The 15,456-nt window shown below is 40.8% G+C and overlaps 1 protein-coding gene across 5 annotated transcripts in view; it reads left to right on the top strand.

Annotated features, from left to right (window-relative positions):
- The first annotated feature begins 10,402 nt into the window (after positions 1 to 10,402).
- PRRC1 (proline rich coiled-coil 1) overlaps positions 10,403 to 15,456 on the top strand; it is a 47,598-nt gene continuing 42,544 nt past the window's right edge. The window contains exon 1 of one of the 5 annotated variants that reach the window (XM_082623765.1): positions 10,403 to 10,460. The gene's annotated coding sequence lies outside the window, so the exon portion shown is untranslated. The other 4 variants (XM_082623767.1, XM_082623764.1, XM_082623763.1 and 1 more) reach the window with 4 other exon arrangements.

Genomic DNA, 15,456 nt, shown 5'->3' with positions numbered 1-15,456 from the left:
ACACCGAGCACTGAGGTATAATATAGTATATGTGGTGTATTTCCAGTTGTGTAAAAAACACAAGGAAAAGAGTATGCATGACATGTGCTTGTGAGATTCAGAGCAGTGGTTGTCTCTAAGGAGAAGAACAAGGAGGTTAGAGTATAGACTTATGAGAGAAACTTGGCATTACACACTTTTCTATAACTTTGAATTTTGTACTGTGTGTATACATTACTAATGAAAAAAACATATTGACTCAAACTTTTAAAAAATGTTTAACATCTGAAATAAAAATCTGAATTCATACTTGCTAAGTGAGACAGAGCTATGCTTGTAGGATCCAGTCCCTGAAAAGAGCCAACTGCTGACTTTTATAGGGACTGTATTTGATCCAGTCATTAGAAATCCGATTTGACAGCTCTCCTTCCTCCACCAACCATATTCATCGGGCCCCTAAACCTGTTGAAGCTTTCTGTTGCTTTGTAGACCACAGTAAAGCTCTGTGGAAAAGTATCACATAGCCTGGAGTGGAAGCAGGTGGGCCCTTAGGAAACTAGTGAAGATTTCCAAGGCAGAGGTGATGAAGTTGGCTAAGGTGACACCAGTACAGCAGAGGGGTGGGGTCAAGACTAAGAATTTGCAAAAGGATTGGATGTGGAGGGTGAGGGAAGGGAGGAGTCAAGGATATCTCTAAGGTGTTGTTGCTTTTAAATAAACTTTAGTTTTCAGAACAGTTTTAGATTCACAGAAATATTAAGAAGATAGTACAGAGTTCTGTTATACCCCACACCCAGTTTCCTCTGTCACTAAAACATCTAACATCAGTATGGTGCCTTTGTCACAATTAATGAACCAATACTGTTATATTATTAACTAAAGTCATGCTTTTATTTGGATTTCCTTAGTTTTTACCTAATGTCCTTTTTCAGTTCCAAGATCTCATCCAGGATACTTCTGAGAGACTGAATATAAAAATGGACAATGGCCAGACCACATATAAAAATAGAACTCTGACCTGCAACCTATAGCAACCTGCCCAGGAAGCCAAATAGTAACCCCTGCAGCAATCAGCCCCAAATGGCCAAGAGTTGATTAATAACTGACAGCTTCCAATTTAAGACCAACCAGAGAAAAGCCAAATATGTCCTCCTAACCAATCACATAGAATATTGGGCTTCTAGATAGCTGACCTACAGCTTCCTCATGCCACAGCCTCTAATCAGGGCATACCTGAAGCCTTCCCTTCTTTCCCCTAAAAGCTGTCCTACCACACTGCCTGCCTTTGAGTTTCTGCCAAACCAAAGTGGTAAGGGCTGACTCCCTTGCAAGCTCTGAGTAAAGAGCCTTTTCTTGTTCTCCTTTGGGTGGCCTTTGTTTCCGTACCACATTACATTTAGTTGGCGTTGTGTCCTTAGACTCCTCTTGCCTGTAATAGTTTCTCAGACTTTCCTTACTTTTGATGAGCCTGACAGTTCTGAGGAATAGTGGTCAGGGATGTTGTAGAATATATCTTTATTCTCACCATCCCTCAGGATTATGGGTCTTGGGGAGGAAGACTACAGAGGAAAGTGCCATTTTCATCACATCATATCGAGGGCAGATTCTATCAATATGACTTACCACTGTTGATGTTGACTCTGATCCAAGGTGTTATTTTACCAGAGCAGATGGAAAAGCAGAATTGCCATTTACTGAGCAGGAAGAGTGTAAGTGGAATGGGGTTATTTTGGAAACATCAAGAGTTTTAATTAGCCTCCTGATGAGACTCCAAGTTAAAGCTATTAAATAGTTTAGAGTTTAGGAGAGAATTTATGGTTGGACATATAAATGGGGGAATCTCTGGAATATAGATGGTTTTTCAAGCCATGGACTAGTAACTAAAAATTGAAAAAGGGGTGCAAGAAATAAGTACTGGATCATTTCAATAGGAAGTTTTAATGCAAATGAGAACAGTATTGGTTTTTACTTTCCCTGTTAAAAATCTTAATCTCTTTTTCCATTATTACTTACTTTAAGTAAAATCTTCTAATAGCTCACCATTAACTATGATATTTTCTGTGCTATTTTGCAGGTGCCCATTATCAGGTTAAAGATGCCTTCTAATTCTAGTTAACCAAGAGTTATCATGAATAAGAGTTGAACTTTATCAAATGCTTTTTTCCATATCTATGGGTGTTATCAGATTCATTTTCTTTTAAAATTTATTAAATCATCAGTACATTCTTCTGAAATGGAACCACTCTTGCATTCCTGGGGGAAAAAACCTAGTTAATCACAATGTATATCAATATCATCATCGTCATCATCATCATTGTATCCTCCTCAATTCCATCTTCTAACATTTCATGCAGGACTTTTCATCTATGTTGGTAAGTACAATGTCTTATCAGTTCCTTTTCTTGTGTTGTTAGGAAGCCAACCATAATTAACGTCCAGTACGGAAATCACTTAGCTATCCTTCACTTGTCAGGGGAAGAAATTGAAGCGCAGAGAAGGTAACTTCAGAGTTGCACTGCTAATTAATGGCAGTATTAGATTTCTAAGCTAGTGCATTTTCCACCTTATCCTGATGACCTGCTCAGCAGCAGTTCTAAGAGAAGTGCAAGTGGGAAGACACCAAATGGCTGTGTACATGCAGTTGGGTTGGTATGTGGTATGTGAACTGGAGTCATTAATCTCCTAGGCTGTCTTCCCAAAATTTCAATTCTAAGCCTTAGAGAAAATGTTGAATTGCCAAAAGAATGAATACAAGTTCTGAGTTTTAAACATCGTTTGAAAATGAATGTGCTTGTAAGAACAACTGTGTTATATTTCTTTTTCTTTTCTAAACTATGATGTAAAACCTAGAGGGGAAAAGTGGAGTGTTCTGTGAATCCAAAGACTTGAGAATCAATAATACTACAGGCATAAATATTTAGGAGTTATTATGCTTTGGGAACACTTAGTTAAAATTATGCAAACTAAATTTTGTAAGAAAAAAAAAGTCTAGAGAAAAATTAGAATCCTTTGTAATATGTTCCTGCATATTATCAGTGTGTTTTTTGTTTTTTTTCTTGTTTTTGCCAGAGAACTCATTTCAGTTGCATGGTTTCTTGTTCAAAGTAAAATTTCAAATTTTCCAAAGGAAGCATATTTGCTCAGCCACCTACATGATTATTTTTAGCAAAATCATATTTAGGGGAGAAAAAAAAACATGATTATAAGTACTTTTGGCAATGTGTGTTCTACACATGGGTCTTCATAGAAAGTTCAAATCAATTCAAAAAAGTCCATAGAATACTCACTCTATATAAACATTTGTTTTTTAAATTAATTTTTATTGGATTATAGTTGATTTACAATGTTGTGTTAGTTGCTGCTGTACAGCAAAGTGAATCAGTTATACATATACATATATCCACTCTTTTTTAGATTCTATTCCCATATAGGTCATTAAAGAATACTGAGTAGAGTTCCCTATGCTATACAGTAGGTCCTTATTAGTTATCTATTTTATATATAGTAGTGTGTATATGTCAATTCTAATCTCCCAATTTATCCCTCCCCCTCTTACCATAAGTTTGTTTTCTACATCTGTAACTCTATTTGTTTTGTAAATAGGTTCGTTTGTACCATTTTTTTAGAGTCCACATATAAGCGATATCATATGATGTTTGTCTTTCTTTGTCTGACTTACTTCACTTAGTATGATAATCTCGAGGTCCATCCATGTTGCTGCAAATGGCATTATTTCATTCTTTATTTACAGCTGAGTAATATTCCATTGTATATATGTGCCACATCTTCTTTATCCATACATCCGTCGATGGACATTTAGGTTGCTTCCATGTCCTGGCTATTGTAAATACTGCTGCAATGAACATTGGGGTACATGTACCTTTTCAAATTATGGTTTTCTCTGGATATATGCCCAGGAGTGGGATTGCTGGATAATATGGTAGCTCTATTAGTTTTTTAAAGAACCTCCATACTGTTCTCCACAGTGGCTGTACCAATTTACATTCCCACCAACAGTGTAAGAGGGTTCCCTTTTCTCCACACCCTCTCCAGCATTTACTATTTGTAGGTTTTTAAAAAAAATTTTTTATTGGAGTATAGTTGATTTACAATGTTGTGTTAGTTTCTGCTGTACAGCAAAGTGAATCAGTTATATGTATCCATATACATATATCCACTCTTTTTTAGATTCTTTTCCCATATAGGCCATTACAGAGTATTGGTATATACAGTATATCTTTATTAGTGCTATACAGTATGTCTTTATTAGTTATCTATTTTATATATAGTAGTGTGTATACATCCATCCCGATCTCCCAATTTATCCCTCCCCCCTCTTACTGCTTGGTAACCATAAGTGTGTTTTCTACATCTGTAACTCTATTTTTGTTTTGTAGATAAGTTCATTTGTACCATTTTCTTTTTTAGATTCCACATATAAGCGATATCATATGATATTTTTCTTTCTTGCTTGTAGATTTTTTGATGATGGCCATTCTGACTGGCATGAGGTGATACCTCATTGTAGTTTTGATTTGCATTTCTCTAATAATTAGTGATGTTGAGCATCTTTTCATGTGCTTTTTAGCCACCTGTATGTATTCTTTGGATGTTTTGTTTATGGTTTCCTCTGCTGTGCAAAAGCTTTTAGGTTTAATTAGGTCCCATTTGTTTATTTTTGTTTTTATTTTCATTACTCTAGGAGGTGGATTGAAAAAGATCTTGCTGCAATTTATGTTAAAGAGTGTTCTGCCTATGTTTTCCTCTAAAAGTTTTATAGTATCCAGCCTTACATTTAGGTCTTTAACCTATTTTGAGTTTATTTTTGTGTATGGTGTTATAGAATGTTCTGATTTCATTCTTTTACATGTAGCTGTCCAGTTTTCCCAGCACCACTTATTGAAGAGACTGTCTTTTCTCCATTGTATATTCTTGCCTCTTTTGTCATAGATTAGGTGACCATAGGTGCATGGGTTTATCTCTGGACTTTCTATCCTATTCCATTGATCTATATTTCTGTTTTTGTGCCAGTGCCATACATACTACAAAGCTACAGTCATCAAAATAGTATAGTTTGAAGTCAGGGAGCCTGATTCCTCCAGCTCTGTTTTCCTTTCTCAAGATTGCTTTGGCTGTTGGGGGTTTAACACCTACCATTCTGAAACTCTTCCAAAAAATTGCAGAGGGAGGAACACTTCCAAGCTCACTCTATGAGGCCAACATCACCCTGAAACCAAAACCAGACAAAGATATCACACAAAAAAAGAAAATTACAGACCAGTATCACTGATGAACATAGATGCAAAAATCCTCAACAAAATACTAGCAAATCAAATCCAACAACACATTAAAAGGATCATACACCATGATTTATCCCAGGGATACAGGATTCTTCAACATATGTAAATCAATCAATGTGATACACCACATTAACAAGCAGAAGAGTAAAAACCATATGATCATCTCAATAGATGCAGAAAAAGTTTTTGACAAACTTTAACAACCATTTATGATAAAAACTCTCCAGAAAGTGGACATAGAGGGAACATACCTCAACATAGTAAAGGCCATATATGACAAACCCACAGCAAACATTATTTTCAATGGTGAAAAACTGAAAGCATTTCCTCTAAGGTCAGGAACAAGATAAGGATGTCCAGTCTCTCCACTTTTATTCAACATAGTTTTGGAAGTCCTAGCCATGGCAATCAGAGAAGAAAAAGAAATAAAAGGAATCCAGAAGAAGTAAAATGTCACTGTGTGCAGATAACATGTCACTCTATGTAAACATTTGAATATATTGGGATTTTTTTTTTTTGAGGTACGCGGGCCTCTCACTGTTGTGGCCTCTCCCGTTGCGGAGCACAGGCTCCGGACGCGCAGGCTCAGCAGCCATGGCTCACGGGCCCAGCCGCTCCACGGCATGTGGGATCTTCCCGGACTGGGGCACGAACCTGTGTCCCCTGCATCGGCAGGCGGATCTCAACCACTGTGCCACCAGGGAAGCCCAATATATTGGGATTTTAAAGACAAAGTTGTTGCCATCAAGGAGCTTATAAATGAACAGTGAATATAGACAAAATCAACAAAAATGCAATGCACGAAGGTTTATAATGGAAGAAAACTTTGAGCTGGTCCTTGAAAAATGAGGATTCCTCATTTGGTGGAAAGGGAAAAGGCATTTCAGGCAGAGGGACTGATCAGAGCAAAGGCACATGGTTTCAGGAGGGGGCATATCCTTGAGGCTGGTGCCTGGAGAATATGGAGGAAGATGCAGGAAGAGGAGAAGAGTCTAGAAAATAAGGATAAGTTGAGTTTTTAAGATTTTACCATGCAGGCAATGAGGAGTCAGAGTGTTTTTATAAATGCATATTTTAGAAAGATAAGTTAGTTTTTTGAAGCAAACTGCAGTGGACTCTGGTAATGATGATTACGTGTGTTCAGGTAAGGAGCAGGTACTGACATTTCCACACTATAACTCACATGTGCAAAGAGAGTAACTTCTTAATATCTCTGTAACTAGGATTAGCACAGCGTTTATTGTCCAAATTGGAACACTTTTGAGAGTAAAAGGTGGGTGCTTTTAATAATTATGCTGAGAATATGGCAGTAAATTGGGAGTGTCCTGGGCAAATCAAGAGGTTGAGTCACTCCGTTTAAAACTAAACTAAATTTTCTGTCGTTGAAAACAAACAAAGAAGCATATAAAAACTTTATTTGGAAATTGCAACTCAGACTCACCTAAATAAAAATCTTTTTGGTTTAAAACAGTCATTGTCAGGTGAATATTTAGGCAATTTAAAAGTCAAAGAATATATAGAGACTATTACCTCTAACACTTATCTAGAGAATACTGTGATTTAGGCACTGTTCTAAGCACTCCCCACATATTAAGTTATTCAGTCCACAAGTAAAAAAACTATGAGGTAAGGGGCTTCCCTAGTGGTGCAGTGGTTAAGAATCCGCCTGCCAATACAGGAGACATGGGTTCGATCTCTGGTCTGGGAAGATCCCACATGCCGCAGAGCAACTAAGCCCGTGTGCCACAACTACTGAGCCTGCGCTCTACAGCCCGCAAGCCACAACTACAGAGACCACATGCCACAACTACTGAAGCCCAGGCACCTAGAGCCCGTGCTCCACAACAAGAGAAGCCACCACAATAAGAAGCTCACACACCACAACGAAGAGTAGCCCTGCGCGCCACAACTAGAGAAAGCCCGTGTGCAGCAACGAAGACCTACACAGCCAACAATAAAATAAATTTTAAAAAACCAAAAACCAATAACAACAAAACTATGAGGTAAGTATTAGTATAATTCTCATTCTATAGGTGAAAAAATCAAGACACAGTGAGTTTAAGTGACATGCCCAAGGCTAGCTGTTGACTTAGCAGGTGTAGAGTCAGGATTCAAATCCAGGGCATCTGGTACCAATATTTGTGTCCTAATCTACACTACATTGCCTCTCAGACTCTCAGTCATGGCTTGCTTTCCTCCTAAAGTTGAATTCCAGATAAACAATGAATAATTTCTTAGTACAAGTATGTCCCATGCAGTGTTTGGGACAACCATCCTCCTCCTTCCTAGGTGCCAAAGGAACTTACATCTCCTCTTTGCAGGAGTTGGATGTGGGTATGAGCCCCTGATCTCTATGCATGAGCCGGTACCCTTGACACATCTGCTGATGTGTCCTTCCTGGTTGTATAACTCACTGACTGTTCTCTCAGCAGAGCCCACGGTCTCTCAAACAGATTCAGCTCTGCCTCTAGTCCCGGTTATGCTGCAGATGCTCAGAGCCTCAGCCTGGTCTCCTCTCCACCTGGAGGTAAACACATCAATATTCTTATGAATAGTACAAACTTTATGGACTGTTTTAAGACTATTTAAGAATAGATCTATTAACTACAAATTGAGCTGAAAAAAGCCTCAAGTGGGAAATAATTTTGTTTGCCTCTGGTTTTGAGCAATAAAAGCAAAATTCCACTATAGCACTGTAGCTCAGAAATGAACTCTATTATGTGTTAGAAACTTCCTGTACAAAAAAATTTGATGAGTTCTGCTAGCTAAAACCAAAAAACCTAAGTAGGTCTGTCATTAAGCTATAATCTTCCATTGACTCCCCTCAGTGCCCTCCATCTAAGAACATATCTTCTTACCCCACCACCCCAAAAGCAGGCAAGAATCTGGGGTATAGCTGAAGAATTCTGGGTTCTAATTCCAGGCCTACACACAATTCTCAGACCCTTAGTTTTCTTATTTCTTATATTGGAATAATAATAATACCTGCCACACAAAGTTGTTTTGAAGTTTAAATGAGACATGATGCGTAAAACAATTTATAAATGCAATTCAGGGTTAACTTCAAAACCTATTTTATAATCCTGCTTATTTGGTTGACTCCTGTTTCTCATGACCCATGTAAGTGGGTAGAACAGCGTTCTTCACAAAAAAGATGTGTCCACCTGGAACTTGTGAATAGGACCTTATTTAGAAATAAGGTCTAGATCCTCAGGGATCTTGAGATGAGATTATTGTGGATTTAGGGTGGGCCCTAAATGCAGTGACAGGCATGTTTATAAAAGAAAGGCAGAGGGAGATTTGAGACACAGAGACACAGGAGAGGAGGCCATGTGGAAATAAAGGCAGAAATTGGAGTTAGGCTGGCACAAGCCAAAGAACATCTGGCTCCCCTGAAGCTAGAAGAGGCAAGGAAGGATGCTGTCCTAGAGCCTTTAGAGAGGCCCTGCTGACCCTTGAGTTTGGACTTCTGGTGTCTAGAACTGTGTGAGAATAAATTTCTGTTGCTTTTAGCCAATCATTTGTGGTAATTTTTTTTGGCAGTCTTAGGAAACTAATACAGCCACATCCAATAGATCAGTAAATCATGACAGCTTAACCTTCAAAATATGTCCACACCATGTACCCGCTCTGCCCTCATCCCATTAGTTCCTCTAAGGCACCATCACCTCATTATGATCACTCTGCTTTAGTCTTTGCACCTGCCTACAGTCCACACAGCAATCAGAATATGATTTAAAACTGAAGTCAAGTCTTGTCTCTCCTTTGCTCAATACCTTCCACCTGCTTCTCATTTCTCTCAGAATATAACCCAAAGGCCTTAAGATGGCCTACAAGGCTGGCTATGATTTGGCCCGTCTATCTCTCTGACCTCATTTCTTACCACCCTCTCAGTCCCGATTTCCTTCTTGTTCTGCAAATTTGCCAGTCACCCTCCCTCAGAGCCTTTGCATGCTCTTCCTTCTGTTCAGAGAACCACGGGGCTGCTTCCTTATGATCTGTACTCAAATCGCACCTCCTCAGAGAAGCCTTGCACGTCTGTCCTATCCAAAGTGGCCTACCCCAATTACGGTCAATAATAATTACCTTATTGACTTTCCTCAAAGTGCCCATCACAAACAGTACTTAGTTCTTTTATTTTCCTGCTCATAGCCTGCCTCTCCCTTGGTGTAAGGATCTTGTCTGTCTTGTTCATTGCTACATTTCCAGTACTGATGCTCAGAACATTGCAGCCACTAATAAATATTTGTTGAATGAATGAAGAAAGGAACAGTTCTTATGGCTATTAAGGGTGTAGACCAAAGAGGATAGAGATGGTAACTATTTTCAAAACCAACCCAAACAGCACTTTCTGGAGAATAACCTAGATAGCCATCTACACACATTCTCAGTGGGTGGGATAAGAGTCACTGCCAAAGGGAACAACCCACTGCAGCTGCAAATCATTTTGTCTGAAGTTAGGGCATAGTTAAATAGTATTAACAGTTCAGTGAGGTATTGGTATTTTTAAATGCTTTCAGCTGTCAAGTCCGGGATATTATATTAATGCTAAATCTACAAATGAGTTCCTGAAGGAATTTGGGAATAACAAAAACAAGTTTTTCATGTGTTTACCGCTCAGTTTAAAAAGTGCTTTCCTATGTCTTATTTTAACTCTGTTACCTGCTTGATTAGAGATGGCAAACAATATTATTCCTATCTTACAGATGGAATATGGAGACTTAGGGAGAATAAGTGACCTATACAAGGTCCCATGACTGCTCAAGTGGCATTAGGGCACTCCTGGACCTAAACAGGACTTCTGATTGCAAATTCTTTATATTCCTCCATTGCACTCTATTCATTGATTTATTTAGTGTACATTATTGAGCACCGACTTTCAGGAACTGTTTTAAGTGCAGCACGTAAGGTTAAGAAAGTGGATAATCTTTGGTTTTCCATTTAAAAAAAAAGAATGTGTAATACATGAACTTTGGGGGGGAAATCAGTATGGTAGCTGCCACCCTGCTCTCTTTCTTGATGCAACCGCTATTATCTGGAAATCTTTGAAAATACATAGGATAAGTCTCCTGTTTCCGGAGCGAGGTCCTTCCTGGAGGCGGGGACTGGACTGGAAGACCCGGGCTGGTTCATCGTCATCCCCGCGGGCGGCCACGGGACAGAGTGAGCGAGCTACACCCGGTAACAAGGGTTCCGTTCTCGCGTACGGAGGTTGCGGCGTGAAAAGTTGGGCAGTCCTGCTGGAGAATGCTCCTAGAGCTGGGCAGCACCCAGCCCTGCGGGCAGGAGGATCTTTAGCCCCACGTACTCCAGCAGGTTTAATTTGCGGCCACGGGTCGGGGCTCAGGGCAAGCGAGACGGGGCGGGGCGCAGGGCGGGGCGCAGGGCGGGGCGGGGCGGGGCGGCGCGCAGCATACGTGGCAGCGCAGGGACGTGCACCTACGGTGGCCATCTTGGAGGCGGGGGCGTGCGCGGTGAGTGCTTCTCTGCGTCTTGCTCGTTTTCTCGTAGTCGTAGTCCTTCAGCTCAGCTTCCCTAGTCCCCACTTTTCACTGCCACGCAGACACTCTCTCCGGCCCGCAGGTGAGCGTCAGTCTGGCAGTAACGCGGGTGCATGCGGGCGGCTGGGCTCCCAAACCGGCGCCCAGGGGCGCCGTAGTGCGAGGTGGGCGGGCCGGCAGGCGCCCCGAGAACGAGGGTAGTTTGGGAGTTCCGTCGTCGTGCAGTCCGGGCGCGGGCCGTGGGTGCATGCAGGGTTCAGGGTGCGCTTCGAGAGGCAAGCCGTTCCCGCCGCGGTTTACACGGTGGGTGCGGCCCGGGGGTCTTATCCAGCACTTTGCTCCAGTTCCGGGACCGACGCCGGCGCCCCGGGCTGTTTGGCTCCACCTTCCGCCGCGCTGGCCGGAGGGGAGATAACGAGGCAGGAGCCCATTGACCTTAGCTCGGCCCAGCCCGGCCTGGAGACGTGGCAGAGCTTGGGGGGAGGCTGCTACCGCCTGGGAGACTCCTAGGTCAACAAATGGGGGCGGGCAGTGGGATGTAGCTTCCTTTCCCGTGGGTTCCCCCATCGGTGCCTAGCGCCGCTCCAGAGGGCTTTTGCACTCTGCTGTCTCTTTGTTCGTTCCTGGGAACTGCTTCGGGCAAGTTTACCGGATAGCCTGTTCTCTAGATTGGCAGAATTTGTCCAATCCAAGAGAGTTTTTGTCATTCCAAGTAGTTATTTTAAGAGACAACATGTACATTTCTGCGAACGTGACACATTTTGGCATTCCAGTCTTTTCCCTGTACAGCTGCTATTTTGTCAGTGAACATTTATGGAAGTTATTTTGGGATAAGAAGTGGGAATGCAGAGACAAAACTCAGACCTTCCTGTAGCAGTGCTCACTAAAGGGTAGTAGAGGTTATCTTTTGAACCGGTAATCAACAATAATAACCGCTTTTAACGAGCTTTTACGTTTATCAAACCTTTCCTTGTATTTTTATAAGTAGCCACCTACTTTTTAACTGAAGAACCAAGACACAAGCAAATTGGAAGATCAGGGTCGGTCCAGAGACTGAGGACTCAATTTTCCAAGCCATTTCCATCACTTTTTCTTTAATGCTGATACATTAATATCCTTTTTGTGTCGAGAATGAGCACTAGAACCTTTACCAACTCTGACACTTTGCTGTTACTTTTATCACAGGAGCTTTTCTTTAGTAGAAGGTATTATGTTTATGCATCCAAAACTTACCCAATATTGTCATTAAGCCAATTCTCAAATAGTATGGCTTTTAAAGACAGAAAGAAATTGACCAATTATTCCATTTTACGGGTTGTATTCATTGTATAGGTTCTTTTGCAAATGCATTCATTAATATTTATCTTTAAATATGATTTCTACTAATTACTATGAGAATTGATAGCATCTGTAGGAGGAAGATGAATAACCAGTGGAAAAATGAGATGAAGAAAAGAGGTAGCTTTGTCAGGGAGTGATAAAGTCCCCAGAAGGCCATTCTGTCCCTGATTATCTTCGTCTGTAGGTATTGAATGAAAGGATTTTGCTTCCCTGGATACCTGTTTTCTACTTACTGCCATAGATCTTTCCTCTACATTCACAACAGAACTTTTTGAAAGTGTTGTACATATTTGCTTCACCTCACACCTCAGTCCGGTTGAAATTGGCTTCTATCCCCACTCCTTTTTTTTTTTTTTTTTTTTACATCTTTATTGGAGTATAATTGCTTAACTATGGTGTGTTAGTTTCTGCTTTATAACAAAGTGAATCAGTTATACATTGTTCCCATATCCCCTCCCTCTTGCGTCTCCCTCCCACCCTCCCTATCCCACCCCTCCAGGCGGTCACAAAGCACCGAGTTGATCTCCCTGTGCTATGCGGCTGCTTCCCTCTATCTATCTACCTTACGTTTGGTAGTGTATGTATGTCCATGCCTCTCTTGCGCTTTGTCACAGCTTACCCTTCCCCCCCCATATCCTCAAGTCCATTCTCTAGTAGGTCTGTGTCTTTATTCCTGTCTTACCCCTAGGTTCTTTTTTTTTTTTTTTTTACAGCAAGAAAAATGGGGGTTTTATCCAGATGAAAACATTAATTCATTCATCCAAGGTTCTTATTATCAGTTTCTCACCTTCCCAAACTCAAGACCTCTAAGCAAAGTTTCTAGAATTATACCAAATAATCAAATGCTCCTTCTAGATTCTGTAAGCATTTTTTTTTAAGAAAGAATTTGTATTTCACTTCTATGAAGTGGAAGGAACTCTATGTATTTTTTTTCTTTATTTTTTTTATTAGTTTCTGCTTTATAAGAAAGTGAATCAGTCATACATATATATCTGTTCCCCCATCCCTTCCCTCTTGCGTCTCCCTCCCTCCCACCCTCCCTATCCCACCCCTCCAGGCGGTCACAAAGCTCCGAGCTGATCTCCCTGTGCTATGGGGCTGCTTCCCACTACCTATCTACCTTACGTTTGGTAGTGTATATATGTCCATGCCTCTCTTTCGCTTTGTCACAGCTTACCCTTCTCCCTCCCCATATCCTCAAGTCCATTCTCAAGTAGGTCTGTGTCTTTATTCCTGTTTTACCCCTAGGTTCTTCATGACATTTTTTTCTTCTTAAATTCCATACATACGTGTTAGCATACGGTATTTGTCTTTCTCTTTCTGACTTACTTCACTCTGTATGACAGACTCTAGGTGTATCCACCTCATTACAAATAGCTCAATTTCGTTTCTTTTTATGGCTGAGTAATATTCCATTGTATATATGTGCCACATCTTCTTTATCCATTCATCCGATGATGGACACTTCGGTTGTTTCCATCTCTGGGCTATTGTAAATAGGGCTTCAATGAACATTTTGGTACGTGACTCTTTTTTTTAATGTATTTATTTATTTATTTTTGGGTGTGTTGGATCTTTGTTTCTGTGCGAGGGCTTTCTCTAGTTGCAGGGAGCGGGGGCTACTCTTCATCGCAGTGCGCGGGCCTCTCACTGTCGCGGCCTCTCGTTGCGGAGCACAGGCTCCAGATGCGCAGGCTCAGTAGTTGTGACTCACGGGCCTAGTCGCTCCGCGGCATGTGGGGTCTTCCCAGACCAGGGCTCGAACCCATGTCCCCTGCACTGGCAGGCAGACTCTCAACCACTGCGCCACCAGGGAAGCCCGCATGACTCTTTGAATTATGGTTTTCTCAGGGTATAGCCCAGTAGTGGGATTGCTGGGTCATATGGTAGTTCTATTTGTAGTTTTTTAAGGAACCTCCATACTGTTCTCCATAGTGGCTGTACCAATTCACATTCCCACCAACAGTGCAAGAGTGTTCCCTTTTTTCCACACCCTCTCCAGCATTTATTGTTTCTAGATTTCTTGATGATGGCCATTCTGACTGGTGTGAGATGATATCTCATTGTAGTTTTGATTTGCATTTCTCTAATGATTAGTGATGTTGAGCATTCTTTCATGTGTTTGTTGGCAATATGTATATCTTCTTTGGAGAAGTGTCTATTTAGGTCTTCTGCCCATTTTTGGATTGGGTTGTTTGGTTTTTTGTTATTGAGCTGCACGAGCTGCTTATATATTTTGGAGATTAATCCTTTGTCAGTTGCTTCATTTGCAAATATTTTCTCCCATTCTGAGGCTTGTCTTTTGTTCTTGTTTATGGTTTCCTTTGCTGTGCAAAAGCTTTTAAGTTTCATTAGGTCCCATTTGTTTATTTTTGTCTTTATTTCCATTTCTCTAGGAGGTGGGTCAACAAGGATCTTGCTGTGATTTATGTCATAGAGTGTTCTGCCTATGTTTTCCTCTAAGAGTTTGATAGTTTCTGGCCTTACATTTAGGTCTTTAATCCATTTTGAGCTTATTTTTGTGTATGGTGTTAGGGAATGATCTGAGCTCATAATTTTACATGTCCCTGTCCAGTTTTCCCCGCACCACTTATTGAAGAGGCTGTCCTTTCTCCACTGTACATTCCTGCCTCCTTTATCAAAGATAAGGTGACCATATGTGCGTGGGTTTATCTCTGGGCTTTCTATCCTGTTCCATTGATCTATCTTTCTGTTTTTGTGCCAGTACCATATTGTCTTGATTACTGTAGCTTTATAGTATAGTCTGAAGTCAGGGAGCCTGATTCCTCCAGCTCCATTTTTCGTTCTCAAGATTGCTTTGGCTATTCGGGGTCTTTTGTGTTTCCATACAAATTGTGAAATTTTTTGTTCTAGTTCTGTGAAAAATGCCAGTGGTAGTTTGATAGGGATTGCATTGAATCTGTAGATTGCTTTGGGTAGTAGAGTCATTTTCACAATGTTGATTCTTCCAATCCAAGAACATGGTATATCTCTCCACCTATTTGTATCATCTCTAATTTCTTTCATCAGTGTCTTATTATCCCCACTCCTTCTATGGAAACGGCTCTCACTAAGTTTTATCTCCAGTTTGGCAAATCTATTGAGTTTTTCATATATCATCCTATTTGTCTTTTCTGTAGCATTTGATACTGTTGCCCATTCCTACTTTGAAACCCTCTTCTCTGGCTTTTGGACACCACAGCCTCCTGGTTTTCTTCCTGTCTTTCTGGTCTTTCATTCTTCTCTTCAGGCTTTTTTTTTTTCCTCCTGGGCTCTTCTTCAAGGGTTCGTTGGGCCATCTTCTTTTTTCTCTTGGTCTTCTCAGGTAATCTCTT

This window comes from Mesoplodon mirus, assembly GCF_964341445.2.
Source record: "Mesoplodon mirus genome assembly, chromosome: 5".
Lineage (NCBI taxonomy): Eukaryota > Metazoa > Chordata > Mammalia > Artiodactyla > Ziphiidae > Mesoplodon > Mesoplodon mirus.
Note: the sequence above shows the minus strand (reverse complement) of the source record. Positions and strands in the feature narration are given on the sequence as shown.